Source organism: Dasypus novemcinctus, chromosome 8 (genome assembly GCF_030445035.2).
Source record: "Dasypus novemcinctus isolate mDasNov1 chromosome 8, mDasNov1.1.hap2, whole genome shotgun sequence".
NCBI classification, from domain to species: domain Eukaryota; kingdom Metazoa; phylum Chordata; class Mammalia; order Cingulata; family Dasypodidae; genus Dasypus; species Dasypus novemcinctus.
This window is the reverse complement of record NC_080680.1, coordinates 93,837,653-93,854,993: the sequence shown is the minus strand read 5'-3', so window position 1 is coordinate 93,854,993 and position 17,341 is coordinate 93,837,653. Positions and strand designations below refer to the sequence as shown.

Genomic DNA, 17,341 nt, shown 5'->3' with positions numbered 1-17,341 from the left:
CCTTTTTTTTTTTTGAACAGAAGTTGAGGTCTAAGGCTCTGGCCCCAGAAACTGTGATATACAGCTGGGCTCTCATGACACCCACATTCAGTACATTCTGCGAATTCACCAAAGGCTACTTGTCCATCTCTCTTGGATCCTGCCAGTCTTGGATATGGAATATGGCATACAGCCTAAGGTTAACATTTTCTTTAAACATTAAACTTTCAATTTGATTCAAAGAAATCCAACTAGTAATAGTTCAGAGGTTCTGGCCATAGAAGAGTAAGGGAGACTCAGGCCTATTAGGTGTTCATGCTTGTAGAAACGTAGATTTTACTTTACCTTGTTTAAGTAGAAAAGCCCCATAATTTATTGTCCAAACTGGGACACTTCTGAATGCAAAAGGAGGCATATTACCTCAGAGCAACAGGTATAAATTGGGACCTTCTATGGCAGGGATCAATTTCAATATTAGACACCCTTGAAACCAGCGCAGATGACTGTGCAAGTACACACTAACCAAAGATGCCCAGTCAGCCAAAGGGACCTGAAATCTGCAAACCCATGTGCCTTGTCGAGTAGTATCAGTAAGGGGGGCACCTTTTCTTAACTCACCCAAGCACATTGTGTAGGCGAGCGATGGAGCTGGACACTCTTGTACCTGCTAAGCCTGTGTTTGCTAAAGCCTTGAGCATGGATAACAAGTACAATGTCCTCCCAACCTAGTCATGCTTGCTGTGTGCTCTGCTTACTTTATCTCCTTTAATTCTTATCTTCAGAGAGGTGAAATAAGCAGCAGAGGTGACACAGGACTGGCTGCTCCACAGCCCCTGCTCTTTGTACTGAACCACCAGCCTCCTCCTCCTCCTCAGGACTTTAGTGAAACTGACCCCCTCCCAGACCCTCCCACCTCCTGCTTCCCCGTGTTGGGCTGCGGACACCTTCAGAAGCTCAAATGTTTGGCTCCCCATTGCATAATAACTGGCACCTAGGACAGTGCTTGCATGCACATTGACAAGAGGTCACTAATACTGGCTGACATTTGTTCTCTCTCAAATCCCAGACTTTAGTACAGAACTTGGCACCTAAGTAAACATTCTTCCCAGCAGGAAGGTAGAGCCATGCTGGTCAGAAGCCTCCTAGGGTTGAAAAAAAACACACTCATGCAGAATCATGGAATCCTTCCAGTTGACATGACCAGGAGCTTCTAACTCCTTAGCAAATAGGCTTCTCCAGGCATTGGGTGCTGGTCTACAAACCTACCAAGTCAATTTAGAAACATTTACTAAGTGCTTATGATAGCCCTAGAGCCCCAGAGAGGGGACAAGACAGCCTACTTCTACCTTATTTCCCCTCCAAACCCAAACGCTCACATTATCTACCTTATTTATAGGATAAAAAACAGCACATAGAGAAGCAGTTAATGTAAATCTAATAACTAGTGTTGTACAGCACTTTTATTTTAAAGCACAATCCCCATTTTCTAGATGAGAACTAGGAATTAAGCTTCACATCGGCTAAGTGAATAGTTCCATGGCTCGTTAGCAGCCTCGCTTTACATTCCAATGGGTTAAATACACCAGGCAGTGTGCTAGCAGGAAGTTAGAAAAATAGCATCGACAACCATCTTTTTCACTGATATTACATTTCAGAGTTCACCCAGCACTTTCACAAAGTGAAAGTCATCCATGTAGCTGAAGGTAAGGCATCACCACCCCCATTTCAGAGATGAGAGACTGAGGCTCACAGAGGCAAAGCTTCTTGCCCTCAGATTATGTGGCTACTCGTTGACTTCATCTGTAAACCCGAAATGATGACCTGACTGCCCTCAGCCCACTTGCCCTGCCAGGCTGCTGTGAGGATTACATAGTGCCTGGCACACAGTAGGGCTTAATAATGGGGCTGCTATTAATAGTTTCACAATGCGTTCAATGGCAACAGGCAATCTGAAAAGCTGTAATGGCAGGGGCCGAAGGCAAAAATCCTTCTTGGTAACTGCTGGGCCCTCACTTCAAAGGCTGAGGCACAGTCCTGGGAAAGAGAATCAGATGGGGCAAGAGAGGCTCCACAGCTCAGCCAAGGACTCCAGGCTCAGGGACTGAGCTGAGGGTGTGGCACCCCAGAATCACCTATTTTGCCTCATCTAACCTTTCACAGAGCCCTAAGAGGAGGTGGTGGAGAAGAGGGCCACTGCAGAGAGGTCTTTGTGACTGGAAAGCCCGATGGGTGGAATGTTATTTCAGTGCTTCCAGTGGGGTCCCAGCAGCACAGACGGACCTTGCGGGTTCTCCGTGGCTGGCCTGGAATAGGTTTTTTATTTCTTCCCACTCCTGGCTGGAGGACTTAACAGTTAAGCTGTGTGGAGTGTTTACTTTTCAAACAATGGCTACAGGCTGAAGAATAGGAAAAAACCTGGCCCTTTTCCTGGCTTAGCAGGCCAGGGTCCCCTTAGAAACCAAAATGCCCCAAATACCAGGCTCTAGGCAAGAGCTGGGTTGGGAGAGTTTCCTCTTATAGGACAAAGCTGTCCTCCCGGTGGCAAGGCCTCTTCCAAAAGGGCTGGCATGGACTCAAGGGCCTTCCTGAAGCTCTCTGTTCTCAAAGAAAGAATCAGAGGCCAGCTCAACCGGATGGTACCCTGTCCCTCAAAGGCTCAAGTCAACAAGAGGAATGAAGAAAGGCAAACAAAACCCAAACTGGGGCTGGGGGTGGGAAGTGCTAGTGCAGAAGGAAGCTGGACTACCACTGAATGCCAGCTATTTTATCCTAACAATGCTATGAGGGAGATGCAATCTTCTCCAGTGTAAGGCTGAGGAAATAGAGGCTCAGAGAGGTCAAGTAAATTCCCAAAGTCACACAGCTGCTGAATGATGGAGCTGAATTTTCGATCTAGTTTTGAGTCCAAGGCCTAACTCTCTTTCTTAAGATACTCCAAATTCAGTTGCCCAGGGGACTTCAGAATGAATAGCTGTGTAGAGCATGCAATTGTATAAACACTTTCAGGGCCTCTTTCCCTTAAACAATGCAACACTTCTTTTCTGTGTCATAAAAATTATATATGCCTATTGTAAAAAAAAATTGGAAGGTCAGAGAAATTCAAAGAAGAAAATTACAGTTACCCTAAATCCTTCCTTTTAGAGATAATGTTTTGGTTTATTTCCTTTCATATACCCCACTCCCCACTTTGTAAAGATCACTTCTAATTGCTGGTGTTACTTCATGGAAACAAACCCAACCAAGCCACTTTTGTTGGCTAGTTTCAGTTTTTAGGAAATTATTACATATAATATTGTCAGGAACTCAGTAAACATAAAAGCTTTGTGCTTTAGTATGGATTCCTAGAAGTGGAATTTAGTTTCTACTTCTTCAAAAGTATCCCTCTTAAATTTGACTTTGAGAGAGATATCTTTATCTTTACTTCCAATTATTTTAAAGCCATTTTATCCACAGCTTGTGTTTCCTACTCTAAGTGAAGAAAAATCAGCAAAGACACGAGCAGATGTCAAAATAGTCCTCCAAAAACCCTACCCAATTAAAACACTTACTAGTACCGCAGCACACCGAGACAGCTCTCCGGTAGCTTGTCCCACCAACACATTCCCTCTCTTTTTAGTTACAACATATGCCAAAGCTCCTGCCAGCGGCAAACCCTCCCCCCACCAGACTCTATAGGCTTTTTCTCAGAATGAAAAAAAAACAAGAAACAAAAAAAAAAAACAGAAAAAACAACAAAAAAACCTCATACTGACATGCACACTGACTTTCCAAATGGCATTACTTGCACAGAGAAACACACAAAAATGGCATCTTCCCATAGATATTGTTGATCAAAAATGCCTTGCTCACTATGCTTTATCATACAGACTTAGCCTGACCACTGCCTTTTAGGTCAGGAAAGGGAAAAACCATAGTATTAGGGATGATCAGGGATAGCTGAGAGGATACTGGCTCTAAGATAAGATTCATTTGGGCTTTGCCCCTTACCAGGTGAGCTGCCTAAGGCAGTTTACTTAACCTCAAAAACCAATCACATTTTTCATCTGTAAAATAGGGATCATGACAATACCTACCTCATAAAGTAATTGTCAGGATTAGATAAGTAATTGTAAGTAAAGAATTCAGCATGATTCCTAAATAATCTATAACAAATGATGGCTCTCTCATCTGCTTGTCCCCTCTCCTTGAATGATTCCCTAGAGTTCAGTGAAGCTTGGCTAACCTCACCCCAGAGTGCCAGAGGCTGCAGTAAATTTTCCAGTACCTGTGTTCCCCTATGATTTATTCACACCAACAGAATAATAAGTCAATCCACAGTTATTTACACAGGTATCCAATTCCTTCCCTAGACTGTGGGCTTCTGGGAGTCAGGAGCCAGATCTTTGTCCACTAAGCTGCTACCCCAGTATTTGGCCCACAGCAGGCAATTCTTGAATGAATGAGGTGAAGAGTGTGGCCCTAGAAGTCAGGCTGCCTGAGTTCTCATCAGCTTGCAGCTCCACTACTCACCACCAGCTGTGTAAGCGTGGGCAAGCCTCTTGATCTCTCTGTGCCTCAGTTTCCTCACCTGTAAGTGGGTTAATATTTTTAAAGTACTTAGAGTAGTGTCTGGCCCAAGGGTAGTACAATATAAGTATCTGTTAAAAAAAATGAATGATCTTTTGAGGATGATGGAAATACTCGATATCTTTATTGTAATGGTGTTGGTTTCATGAATGTATAAAACTTAAAATTAATTGAATCATACACTTTAAATGGATGGTTTACTGTATATAAATTACACCTCAATGAAGTTACTAAACACAATAGCACTATCTAGTCCAGAACATGGAATAAAATTACAAGAAACTGTAAGAGAAAACAAAGCATGAGTGGCTGTGAACGAATAGCGCAAAACAAGATAATCTTTCCCAGGACCATCACCAAATGTGCATTTTAATCTCCAGTGTGTTTGGCTCCCTGCTCCCTTCCTTTTTTGTCTAGCCCAGGATTTATGTTTTAACATTATTTTCCACCTGTGCTCTCTTAGGATTAACATAAAAATGCAAGACCCCCTCGAGAGTCTGACATACTCCTCAGCACAAAGGTGGCATCCATTAGAGAATCACTCTACCTTTGGTACATCCCTGATAGCCAAGATTTTGTTGAGTTTTGCCTTCTAAAGTTAGTAATATGAAGAAAATGGGTTTTCCCTCCTAAATATAAAATATTATCAGCTATGTGGGTCAAACCATCCAGCCCCCTCCTCCCAGATGGGAATGCCTCTGCATTTCCAGAGAGGGAACTTAGCTGCCTGTGGGAAATGGTAGGGCAAGATTTTGCACTGCAACATAATTCAGGGGATTCAAAGAGCAGCAAGGGGAGAATGGTACTTGCCTGGCTGAGAGTATCAGGGGCTGATATGGAGGAAAGAAGCTAGTCCTGGACCTCAAAAAGCAGGGGCCCAGCTCCAGCTCTGCCTCCTCAACAGACTGCTGGGCTCCCTACCTAGAATGGTAGTTATGGTGTTCAGAGGAGTGATGAGCATGGAATAACTAAGCTGTACTCAGAAGTGAATCTTTTCTGTTGTAGCAGAGCTGGTGCTACTCATCTCTGCAAATCCAGTGCCCACCACAGTGCCTGACACAAGGCAAATGCACATTAACTGGAGAATAAATGAAATGCTTGCAGCCTGATCCACTCTATGGGAAGGAAGGCCTTACAGCAGATGTCAATGTAAGCCCAAACAGGCTGACTGGAGTTTGCTTGAGGAAGTGTGATGGGAATAACAGTGATAGCAATGATAATCACGTAAAATTATCATGATTATTTACTGCAGAATTCATAATTGACATGCAAAGAAAGGTAGCTGTTAAGATGATGGTTAAGGGAAACGGTTGTGGCTCAACTGATAGAAAGTCTGCCTACCATATAGAGGGTCCAGGGTTCGGTACCCAGGGCCTCCTGACCTGTGTGGTGAGCTGGCCCATGCGCAGTACCGCTGCACACAAGGAATGCTGTGCCACGTGGGGGTGTCCCCTGTGTAGGGGTGCCCCATGTGCAAGGAAGTGTGCCCCATGCAAAAAAAGCGCAGCCCACCCAGGAGAGGCGCTGCACACAAGGAGAGCTGATGCAGCAAGATGAAGCAACCAAAAAAGCGACAGTTTCCCAGTGCCACATGACAAGAATGCAAGCAGACACAGAAGAACACACAGTGAATGGACACAGAGAACAGACAATGGTAGGGGAAGGGGAGAGAAATAAATAAAATAAATCTTAAAAAAAAAATGATGATGATTAAGACCAGGAGTTCTGGAACAAGACAGCCAGATTCAAGTCTTGCCTCTGCCACTACATCACTTTCAGTGAATTCTTCATCTCTGAGCCTCAGTTTTCTTATCTATATATTTTTTTAAAGATTTATTTATTTATTTAATTCCCCCCCCTCCCCTGGTTGTCTGTTCTTGGTGTCTATTTGCTGCGTCTTGTTTCTTTGTCCGCTTCTGTTGTCGTCAGCAGCACGGGAAGTGTGGGCAGCGCCATTCCTGGGCAGGCTGTTCTTTCTTTTCACGCTGGGCGGCTTTCCTCACGGGCGCACTCCTTGCGCGTGGGGCTCCCCCACGCGGGGGACACCCTTGCGTGGCACGGCACTCCTTGCGCGCATCAGCACTGCGCATGGCCAGCTCCACACGGGTCAAGGAGGCCCGGGGTTTGAACCGCGGACCTCCCATATGGTAGAGGGACGCCCTAACCACTGGGCCAAAGTCCGTTTCCCTCTTATCTATAAATTGAGTATAAGACTACCAACTGCACAGTTTCATTGTAAAGATTAAGTCAGGTAATATGTGTAAAGAATTTAACACAATACCTGATGTACATTAAGTGATCAATAAATATGGAACTATTACATATTGAATCTCTATCTTTGCAATTTAAAAGTTATGTCAATAAAATGGATTAGCGCTCCAGGACTGTAAGAATCTTAAACAATGTAGAAGACAATAAGGTTCCATTATTATGATTTTATGCTATTAGAATTTATACTACCACCAACCTATTATTCGTTTCTTGTCTATGTCTAGAGAGACATAAGTACACCCTCACTGCCAAAGTCTGAATTCCAACTCCACCAAGTTGCAACTGTGCTACCTTGGGCAAACTAAACTCCCTATGCCTCAGTTTCCTCATTGGTATAATGGCATTAAAACAGACACATATTATTAATATGTATCAATAAAACAGATTTGTTTTTTTAAAAAAAAGGCCATTAACAGGCTGGGCTGGCTATAAGAAGAGAAGGAAAAAAATAGAAAAAAAAATAAAAATAAAAAAACACAAATCAAAACAAAACACAGAACTGATGAGGGAGCTCTGTAAAAGTGGTGGCATACAGCCCAGGCAGCCTGGAAGGAGGTGTAGCATGGAGCTGGCAGTGGCTGCCCAGCCCTGTGGCCCATGCCTAGGGCACTAGTGGGGCTCCGTGGGGGTGTGCCTGCTGCTGCTGTGGCTCAGGGGATTTGCAGGGCCCAGTGAGGCCCAGCACTGTGTGGATGGCCATGCTCCTGCAGCTGTACTCACTGAGGCTCCTCCTCCTGGCTGTAGCTCTCAGGTGACAGGAGGAGGCCAAACCATCCACTGGAGGGCCACCTTTAAGACTATTTGGAACAGACCTCACAAGACAGACACATACCTGAATGCCACCTTGGACCTCCAGGGAGAGAGGATGGGCTGTGCCCGTACAAGAGCAGTGATGGATTTAAGTCCTTGCCACATTATGTTTATAAACCCTTGCCACAAAATGGATATGTCCTCTGCTGTTTGGTGTTCTCACCTTAACACTGGCATCCCTTCCCTAAAAAAGTGCTGCAACCAACATGACAGGTGCTATGAGACCTGTGGCAAAAGCAAGAATAACTGCGATGAGGAGTTCCAGTACTGCCACTCCAAGATCTGCCGAGATGCGCAGAAAACATTAGGACTAGCTCAGCATGTTCAGGCATGTGAAACAATAGTAGAGCTCTTGTTTGACACTGTTACACATTTAAGCTGTAAACCATATTTGGATAGCCAAAGAGCCACATGCAGGTGTTGTTATGAGGAAAAACCTGATTGCTAAAGAAGATGCTGACACCTGGTAATAGCAGATGAGGACAGAAGTACATATTTTTGTACTTTTGTACAAAGAAGTAATGTTTTCGCAGCATAAAGCTACCTTATTTTCTGTCAAGATTATTTTAAGACCTTACCAACACTGTATGTTTTGGCATTAAAACCTTAAACTGAAAAAAAAGGGGTGGGGGTGGGGAGGGTATGCCTTCCCCCCTCAGGTATCTTTCTGGGTGATGCTGCCTTAGTATGCCAAATTGTCTTGCTCATCCCAGGAAGAGATGTGTGTTAAGGGGAGATTTTTGTTTTTGTCTTTATTTTTTCAATATTACATTAAAAAAATATGAGATCCCCATATACTCTCCCACCCCCCTCACCCCACTCCTCCCCCCATAACAACAATCTCCTCCATCATCATGAAACATTCATTGCACTTGATGAATACATCTCTGAGCACCACTGCACCTCATGGTCAATGGTCCACATCATAGCTCTCCCACAGTCCACCCAGTGGGCCATAGGAGGACATAAAATGTCTGGTAACTGTCCCTGCAGCACCACCCAGGACAACTCCAAGTCCCGAAAACGCCCCCACATCTCATCTCTTCCTCCCACTCCCTACCCCCAGCAGCCACCATGGCCACTTTCTCCACACCAATGCCACATTTTCTTCGATTACTAATCACAATAGAGGGGAGATTTTTTTTTAAAGAAAGGGTCTGCAACTCACTTTATGCACTATATTTCCAAAAAGGTCAAACATTAAAGATCTTTATAAGATATGTCAACATTATCTTATTTGGAAATATGGGAAAATCCTCACTTGGATATTTATTTACTATGGAATTTAAAAATACACATTTCTGCCTGGAAGGATCTATTTCTTCCTCTATTTTAATTGTACATAATATTCCATTTCTTTATAACCCATTTAGCATATGAATATGTCATACTTTTATTAATGACAGCACTAGCTACACAAAGTTTCCATGTCTGTTTCTATTGTAAGTTTAGAACCATCAGCTGGTAACCTCTTAGGGAGCATATCATGTCATATGCATACAAGGTGACGTGAAAAAGATTCAGAAGTATGGCCACTCCCATTTTATGAACCATCCATATGACAAGTGTTATATTTTGCTATAACCTTGTCTAAATTGGATAAAAGATAGATTCAATGAGACAAATGAAAAGTTGTTTAACATAATGCATTTCAGAGTCCTATTTGCTGATCTGTTTGATGTTTATTCCCCAGAATTTGTTCCTCATAGTAGATTCTTGGATATATTCAAAATATCCACTAGTGATTTTAATAAAAACTGTTCTTGGGGGATGTGGCTGTGGCTCAATCAATTAGGCTCCCGTCTACCATATGGGAGGCCCTAGGTTTGTGTCCCAGGGCCTCCTTGTGAAGGCAGGTTTGCCTGCAGCTGCTGGCCTGCAAGTGCCGCGGAGTGCCAACCCTGGCCCGCAAGCGCCGCAGAGAGCTGACTCAGCAAGGTGACGCAACAAAAAGGGAGACAATAAAAAAACACAGAAGAGCATGCAGCAAATGAACACAGAGAGCAAACAAGCAAGCTGCAAGGGGGGGGGGTGATAAATTAAAAAATATATATATACAGATACACAGAAGAACGCACAGTGAATGGACACAGAGAGCAGACAGCAAGCAAGCAAGCCCAACGGGCAGGGGAATAAAAAAAAAATTGTTCTTGGGGGAAAAAAAAACTACTGACAAAGAAATAAAGGATCTCCATAGACAAGTAAGGAGATTGAATCATTAATCAAAAACCTCCCGAACAAAGAAAAATCCAGGACCAGATGGCTTCACTGGTGAATTTTACCAAACATTCAAAGATGACTTAACACCAATCTTCCTCAAACTCTTCCAAAAAGCTGAAGAGGAGAGAATACCACCTAATTAATTCTATGAGGCCAGCATCCCCCTAATACTAAGCCTGACAGAAAAATCAGAAGAAAAGAAAATTAAAGACCAACATCCCTTATGAATGTAAATGCAAAAATCCTCAACAAAATTCTAGCAATCTGAATCCAACTACACATTAAAAGTGTTATATATCAGGATCAAATCGGATTTATACCAGGGATGGAAGGGTGGTTCAACATAAGAAAATCAGACAATGTAATATATCACATTAATAGAATCAAAGAAAAAAACCACATAATTATATGAAGTGATACAGAAAGGGCATTTGAGAAAATCTAGTATACTTTCTTGATAAAAACATTCAGAAAACTAGGAATAGAAGGGAACTTCTTCAACATGATAAAGGACATGTGAAAAACCTACAGCTAATGTCATATTCAATGGTGAAGAGCTGAAAGCTATCACCCTAAGATCAGGAAAAGACAAGGATGATGACTATTACCATTGCCATTCAACACTGTGCTGCAAATGCTAGTGAAAGCAATTAGGCAAGAAAAAGGCATCCAAATTGGAAAGGAAGAAGCAAAACTATCCCTATTTGCAGATGAAATGATCCTATGTATAGAAAAAAGAAGAATTCACAAGAAAACTACTAGAGTTAATATAGAAATTTAGCAAATGGTGGGATATAAGATAAAAAATCAGTGGTGTTTCCATACACCAGCCATGAACAATCTGAAAAGGAAATCAAGACAATAACTCCATTTACAAGAGCAACCAAAAGAATTAAATATCTAGGAATAAATTTAACCAAGGAGGTAAAGAACTTATCTTTAACCGAAAACTATAAATCATTGCTAAAAGAAAGCAAAAAGACCTAAAAAGATGGAAAGATAATCTGTACTCATAGAAGACTTATATTGTTAAGCTGTCAATACTATCCAAAGCAATTTACAGATTTTACAAAATCCCAATCAAAATCCTTTCACCCTTCTTTACAGAAATGGAAAAGTTCATCATCAATTTCACATGGAAGGGCAAGGGATCCAAAACCATCTCTAAAATGAAAAAGTTGGAGGACTCACTTCTTGATTTATAAACATACAAAACTAAAGTAACCAAAACACTGTAGTACATGTCTACAGACATGTAGACCAATGGAATAGAAATGAGAACACAGAAATAATCCATACATCTATGGCCAGATGATTTTTGACAAGGATGCCAAGTCCACTCAATGGGGAAAGAATCGCTTCAACAAGTAGTGCTGGAAAAACTAGAACTCCATATGCAAAAGAATAAAGGTAGACACCCTATCTCACACCATATACAAATTAACTCAAAATGGATCAATAATTTAAACATAAGAGCTAAAACTATAAAACTCCTTTAGAACAAAGGGAAATATTTTCAGGACCTTGCATTGGTCAATGGATTCTTAGGGTTTCCACCAAATGCATGAGCAACAAGAGAAAAAATAGAAAAATTGCACCAAAAGGACACTATCAAGAATGTGAAAAAAAAAAAACACAACAGACTGGGACAAAGTATTTGAAAATCATATATCTGAAAAAGGTTTAAAATCCAGAATATTTAAAGAACCTTACGGGAAGTGGATGTGGTTCAAGCGATTGGGCTCCTGTCTACCATATAGGAAGTCCAGGGTTCAATTCCTGGGGCCTCCTGGGGAAGGCAAGCTGGCCTGTGTGGCGAGCTGACCCATGTGGAGTGCTGGCCTGTGCAGAGTTCTGGTCCATACAGAGTGCTGACCTGCACAGCATGTTGGCCCACATGGAGTGTTGACCCATGCAGAGAGCTGGCACAGCAAGAAGACGCAACAAAAAGAGACCAGGGAGTAGACTAGGGAGCTGAGGTGGCGCAAGAGAGTGAGCACCTCTCTCCCACTCCAGAAGGTCCCAGGATTGGTTCCTGGTGCTGCCTAAAGAGAAGACAAGCAGACAAAGAGGAACACACAGTGATATAGAAAGCAGACAGCAAGCACAAAAGCAATGGGGGGGGGGGGGGCAAAGAAATAAATAAATCTTAAAAAAAAAAAGAACTCTTAACAACAATGAAAAGAAAACAATTAAAAATGGGTAAAGGACTTGAATAGACATTTCACCAAAGAAGGTATTACAAATGGCCAATAAACACATGAAAAGATGGTCAACATCCTTAGCTATTAGGGTGTTGCAAATCAAAGTGTTAATGAGATACCATACCCACTAGGATGGTTATTATTAAAAAATGTAAAATAACAAGTCTTGGTGAGGATGTGGAGAAATAGGCACCCTCCTACATTTCTGGTGAAAATGTAAAATGGTGCAGCCACTATGGAAAAAGTTTGGCAGTTCCTCAAAAAGTTAATAGAACTACCATATGACCTGGCAATCCCACTTCCAGGTATACACCCAAAAGAACTGAAAGCAGGGACTCAGAAAGATATTTGTACACCAGTGTTCACACAGCATTATTCACAATTGTTAGAAAGTGCAAGTAACTCAAATGTCCATCAGCAGATGAACGGATAACAAAATGTGGCATTTACATACAATGGAATATTATTCAGCCTTAAAAAGGAATGAAGTCCTGATAAATGCTACTACATGAATGAACCTTGAAGACATCATATTGAGTAAAATAAGTCAGACATAAAGGGACAGATAATGTAAGATCCCAGTTATATGATAGCTAGAATACGCAAATTCACAAAGACAGAGTAGAATAAAGGCTACCAGTGGTAGGGACTAGTGGATATGGGGAATTAATGCTTAATGGGTACAAGGTTTCTGTTTCGGGTGATGGGAAAGTTCTGTAACAGATAGTGATGAGGGTAGCATAACATTGTGAATGTGATTAATCCCGCCAAATGGTATGCTTGGGAGTGGCTGAGATGGGAAAGTTTACATTATATATATGTTTCTACAATTTTTTTAAAAAAAGAGAGACTAAAGAGACAATGAGAGTTAAATGCAATTTATGATCCTGGATCTAATAACAGATGAGAAAATGCCCAAAGGACATTATGAAACAAAATGGAATAAAGGCTGTAAGCTTTGTATCAATGTTAAATTTCTTGAACAAGGTAACTCTACTTAAGGTGGTTACATAAGTGAATATCTTTGTTCACAGGAAATGTACATGGAAGTATGAAGTGTTCAAGGGGCATGATGTATACAACCTACTCTCAAATGTTTAGAAAAGAGAGAGTTCTATGGATGGATGAATGAAGAGATGGATAGATGGGTGGATGGGTGAATGGATGGATGGACAGATGGATAGAAGGATATAATGATATGGCAAACGTGGTAAAATGTTAAAAGTTGGTACATCTAGGTATCTGGGTGGGGGGAGTATGTTGGAGTTCTCTGTATGGGTTTTGTATTATTTTTGCAACTGTCCTGTAAGTTTGAAAGTATATCAAAATTAAAATTTAAAATTTAAAAAGTAGTGACTACCGGGATAGTGATTATCCTTTGGGTCAGAGGGAGAAAAATGACTGGAAGTGGGTGTAGCAGTTTGATATGATTGATGAATTCCAAAAAGAAATACTGGATTATGTTTGTAAGCTGATCTTTTCCTCTGGGCATATTAGATTATACTGGATCCATAAAATTCCTTGATTAAGTAATCATATAAACTTCTTGTGCCAGTAGGGCATTGAGTCCCCACACACCAAAGGGTGGGATAAAAGACATGATAAAAAGCATGGCAAAGGCAGAGTTGAGGGCTTTTGATGTTGGAGTTTGATGCTGAAGCTGGAGCCCCAGGAAGAGAGAGACAGAGCTGTTCACCTGATAGTCTATAGCTGACCTTGTGGAGAAAACAAAGGAGCTGAGTCCAGAGGAACCCAGGAAGCCTGAACCCTTGCAGACATCGGCAGCCATCTTATTCCAACATGTGAAAACAGACTTTGGTGAGGGAAGTAACTTATGCTTTATGGCCGGGTATCTCTAAGCTCCTACCCCAAATAAATATCCTTTATAAAAACTAACCAATTTCTAGTATTTTGCATCAGCATGCTTTTGGCTGACTAACACAGTGGGCAAAAGAGGGAATTCTGGTGGATGGTAATAGTCTGTTTCTTAATCTGGGTGGATGTGAGTACATGGGTGTGCTTACTTTGTGAAAACTCATCTAGCTGTACACTTAGGATGGGTGTACTTTTTCCTATGGTTTTATCACACTTTGAAAAGTTTACAAAATGTAAACTAATTTCACTGGATTGTTATAGAGATTAAATGAGTTAAGATATGTGTAGTACTTAGGAGTGAGTCTGGTATATAATAAGCATTGAGTGTTGGCTATTACTTGAGTTAAAAATTAATACATGAATAAAGAGGATTCAATCTAGAATATATTTCATTGTCAGAAAATACACATACTGGGAGCAGATGTAGCTCAGTGGTTGAGTGCCTGCTTCCCATGTAGGAGGTCCTGGGTTCAATCTCCAGTACCTTCTAAAAACAAACACATAAATGAAAAAACCAGCTCCCATAGGGGAGAGGATATAGCTCAGTGGTTGAGTGCCTACTTCATATGTATGAGGTTCTGGGTTCATTTCCCTGTACCTCCTAAAAAAAAAGAAAAGAAAAAAAATACGTATACTGTTTCTTCAATCTGTCCTGCCCCTGATCCAGTGAAGAGCAAAGCATCAACATTACTGGGTGCCACCTAAGATACCTCTGGAGTCTCAAGTCAGTTTGGCTTGGGAAAGCAGAAGGAATGAGTAGAAACAGAAATAAGATGGACTGAGCTGTGGATTTCATCTTTTTTAATTCTTGGACAAAGGATCCAAGGCAGGTTATTTGAATCTAGTTGAACCTAAGTTTCTTCATCTATAAAACAGGGTTAAGAAGTGGATGTGGCTCAAACTGTTGGGTGCCTGCCTACCACAGAGAAGGTTCCGGGTTTGGTTTCTGGTATCTTCTAAAGAAGATAAGCAAGACAGACAGCTGACCTGATGGGCTAGAACAGCGAGCTGATGCAACAGATGATGCAACAAGATGACACAACGAAGATACACAGCGAGGAAACAAAATGAGAGATATAACAAGCAGGGAGTGAAGGTGGCTCAAGTGATTGAGTGCCTCCCTCCCACATGGGAGGTCCTGGGTTCGGGTCCCAGTGCCTCCAAAAAAAGAAGACAAACAGAGCAGACAGAAAGCACAAACAATGAGGGGATGGGGAGAAAAACAAATAAAAAATAAATCTCAAAAACAAAAAACTTGCCATTTGCCACTTGCTACACAGGATTGTGAGAGGATTAATTTTAAAAAGTTGACAGAAGTATTTATTAACAGAATGTGTCTATGTGGCCACATTCCCTTTTGTCCTTGGTGCTGGCTAGGACCACAGGTGAGCCCTATCCTTGCCAGGGCAATACCCCATGGCCAAAAAAACTCAGCCTCCTTTCCTTGAGTTAAGGCAGAATATGAGGCAGCACCTCTGAGACCAAGAACTGGGCTGCCAAGCAGAGGGGACAGGTCTAAGCTGACTTCTTACAACGGCACTGTGCTTCAAGAAAACTCAGCATCCTCTTGAATCAGAGCGTTATTGTGCCCACTGAGTACTTTCCTGTGGCTCAAAGAAAATCCAGTATAAGTTCATCCCTCTGTGAGAGAGGTACATTTGATATGCCTCCTAACATAATACTATATGTCCCCTTAAGTATGACTTCTTGGCAGTTCTCTCTGTCTTCAATCTTGAAAGCTGGAGAATATGGTTAAAATTAAACCAAAAACTGCATCTTTATATTTGTTAACCAAAACATTACCCTAATGTCTTCTGCTGGACTTCACGCAGTTGCCTCTTATCCTAATTATGTGTCTATACTCCCAAGCCACAGCAAACTTTATAGGGGTCCCAGTATGCCAGGCTTGTGTTACACACTCTGCTTTCATCATTTTCCTTGCTCTCACAACAAAATTATAGCAGCTAGTAGTTATTGTCTTCCTCCCAATCCTTTACATATTAGCATTTAATGTAACCCTCCCAATAGCCCTATGGAAAGAGAGGGAAACTAAGTATCAGAGAGGTAAGTAAAACAGTTTGTCCAAAGTCATATGGCTAAGAAGAAAAGGAGCTAAACAATGAACCCAGGTCTGACACCAATACCTTAGAACTACTGACTATATCTCATTATTTCCTCAGATACATCATTCCAATCAACAACCACATTGACCAACTGCTACATGACAGAAGCTATGTAAGGCACAAAATTCCCAGGGAGGGGAGGGTTTCCTATCAAGTATAATATTCATTTGAAGGATGAGGAAGCTGAGGCTCAAGCAGTTAAATAATTTGCCCATGTTCTTACAACTGGTGTATGTCAGAGAAAGGACTTTCTAGGTTCCATGAGTCAATGTTCTTTCCATAATACAGCACAAATAAAATATGCTCAAATACATGTGCATACATTATATATGAGTACATAACAAAGAACAGCATGGGGAGCTGGTGGCCTTCTAGGAGCAATGGGACAGAGAAATGAGAGAGAAAACAGAAAGGTCAGGAAAAGGGAAGAAAATATTCAGGTATTCTAGACTCTTTATCCCCTCCCAAAACCTTGTATACACAAAGGGAAGAGTGACATTTTCCTTCCCTTCCTCAGGCCCCAAAGGTCATTGAGCTGCCAAGCAGTTGATAAACGTAGTGGTTTTTCTTTGGAGTCAGGAGTCACTGATTGCTCCTTCCTGCTCCACAAAATTAAAAATCTAAGTCCAACAGTTCAGGACTCCTGAAAACACCGCTGGAATTTCCCAGTGTGCTTTAACAGAAACAGAAATTTGGCAGGGGAGGGAAGTGGTGTAAGCACCTCATAGGACAGGCCAAATCCACTCCTCCCAAGGTAGTAAGTACTCACAATCATTAATAAGTTCAGATTTTCAACCCAGGTCAACAAAGGGGCTATTCCTCCAAGGATAGGTTTCCCTACCATTCACCATTGGATATGATTCATTCACTCATTAATTCATTCACTCATTTGGTCAGTCAGGTATCCAGGCCACCAGTCATCCATCCATTCATGTCAAATGTATGCTAATGATGATCAACATGAGATGATTAAAACATGATGTTTGAATTCAAAGGGCTCCCAGCCTACTTGTAGGAGGGCGTGAATGGGGAGAGGTGATGGTGGTGATAAAACTATATCCCAATAAATCTCAGAAAGGACACAGTAACACACAGTAGAAGAGAGGAAGCTCACTTCAGAGGAACATCTCCAATCACACAGCTTGCCTGATTCCCTCCTCTCCATATGGGTAAGAGTATTTCCTGGATAAAACAGGGCCCAGGGTCAGAAAATCTCAGGGTTGGCTCTTTTGCTTATAAGTTAGGTAGCTTCAGGCAATGTTTTAGCCTCCTTTAGCATCAGTGTCCTTCTCT

At 41.7% G+C, this 17,341-nt stretch overlaps 1 protein-coding gene and 1 pseudogene across 5 annotated transcripts in view; one reads left to right on the top strand and one right to left on the bottom strand.

Moving 5' to 3' along the window:
- Positions 1-17,341, bottom strand: part of DENND1A (DENN domain containing 1A) — a 615,092-nt gene that overhangs the window by 205,012 nt on the left and 392,739 nt on the right. The window lies entirely within an intron of this gene.
- On the top strand, positions 7,509-8,074 carry LOC139439459 (group XIIA secretory phospholipase A2 pseudogene; annotated as a pseudogene).